Below are 2031 nucleotides of genomic sequence, written 5' to 3' on the forward strand. Positions count from 1 at the left end.
AAACAGACCAACCTTACAAGAGATGCTAAAGGGAGTCCTTTGGACAGAGAACCAACAACAGCAAACAACAACCAACCATTAACACCAGAAACCAACCCAGTTATAGAAGTATCCAAAGTAAATAAGCCTACAAGATTGTAAGCTGGGAACCAGAGACCTCAATTGACAAATGAAGACAACTACAAACCAAAAAGAGGGAAAAAACTGTGTAGTTACAGAACTTCTAAATGGTAGGGAAGTCAAGACAACTACAAAATAGAACGGACTGTTCTAAACTTGGGAAAAAAAACTATAAATCACAGGGTAACCTCAAAGAAAAATAGTAAACTTTCACATCAAAATAAAAAGAGAACCAGCACAAATATTTAGCAAATACTAAAACAATAGCAATGAAGGAAGTAATAACACAATCCCTAAACAAAACAAGCTCAGCACAGAAAATTATGTGGAACAAAGAAATCAATACTATGAAAAAACACATAGCAAAATGACAACAACCAATTCATACTTGTCGATAATTATGTATCTGACAAGGGACTTACCTCTAAAATTTATAGAAAACTCCAACACCTCAACAACAAAAAGATTAACAATCCAATTAAAAAAATGGGCAAAAGACATGAATGGACACTTCACCAAAGAGGATATTCAGGAGCCCAACAGATACATGAAGAAATGCTCATGAGCATTAGCCATCAGAGAGATGCAAATCAAAACAATAATGAGATACCATCTCACCCCAGCACTAATGGCAAAGTTCAACAAGACAGAAAATGGCAGATGCTGGTGAGAATGTGGAGAGATTGGGACTCTCATACACTGCTGGTGGGACTGTCAAATGATACAACCACTGTGGAAAACAGTATGGCAATTCCTTAAAAACCTGCAATTAAAAATACCATTTGATCCAGAAATCCCATTATTAGGTATATATCCTAAAGAAGGGGAGCTCTGGTTAGCATAGTGGCTAAGGCATTTGAGTGCTAACCAGAAGGCTGGCGGTTCAAACCCACCAGCCACTCCTCGGAAGAAAGATGAGGCAATCTACTTCCGTAGTGATACTGCCTCAGAAACCCAAGGAGGGGTCGCTATGAGTCGGGTCCGATTCGAGGGCAAACAACAACAACAACAATCCTAAAGAAGTGAGATCTAGGACAAGAACAGATGTATGCACACCATGTTCATCGCAGCCCTATTTACAATAGCCAAAAGATGGAAACAACCTACGTGCACATCAACAGAAGAAAGAATAACCAAACTGTGGTACATACACACAATGGAATACTATGCAATCCTAAAGAATAACATAGAATCTGCAAAACGCTGCATATCATGGATGAACTTAGAGCACACTATGCTGAGTGAAAGAAGTCAATCACTGATGAACAAATATAATATTGGTTCATTATTATAAAATCAGCCGAAGGGATTAAGTGAGGAGAGGCAACTCAGGCCTGCCCAGAGTAGCAGGCCGGAAGAGCAGGAGAAAGGGGATAAAAAGCCAGGAACACGGACAGAAAAGCAGTCAGCCCCAGGGTTACAGGTGAGGAGAGACAACTCAGGGAAGCCTGAAGTAGCCAGTGGGAAGAGCAGGAGAAAGGGAATTAAAAGCCAGGAAGCCAGAGAGAAGAGCAATCAGCCAAAGGGATTAGTTTAGGAGAGGAAACTCAGGCCCGCCCAAAGCAGCAGGACCAGAGAGCAGGAGAAAGGGGATAAAAGCCTGGATCCCAGACAGAGGAGCAGTCAGCCCCAGGGACAACTCAGGGACGCACAAAATAGCAGGGCAGAAGAGCAGGAAAAGGGGATTAAAAGCCAGGAAGCCAGACAGAGGTACAGTCAGCCACAGGGACCCAGTTTGGGGTGATACGAGAGGTCTCCAACAGCAAGACAAACTTGTCTGTCGGTTTGTCCTACTGTGGTGACATATAGACTTGAGTTTTGAGGCTGAGCCTCTGGTGTTTAAAACCCAGAGAGATGCACCTGGTACACAGGTAACAGCCCAGCTTATAGACTGAGACAGACTAGGAAGAA

The sequence above is a fragment of the Orycteropus afer genome, unplaced genomic scaffold (assembly GCF_000298275.1).
Source record: "Orycteropus afer afer isolate SDZICR_OR568_19922 unplaced genomic scaffold, OryAfe1.0 scaffold00001, whole genome shotgun sequence".
Taxonomy (NCBI): domain Eukaryota; kingdom Metazoa; phylum Chordata; class Mammalia; order Tubulidentata; family Orycteropodidae; genus Orycteropus; species Orycteropus afer.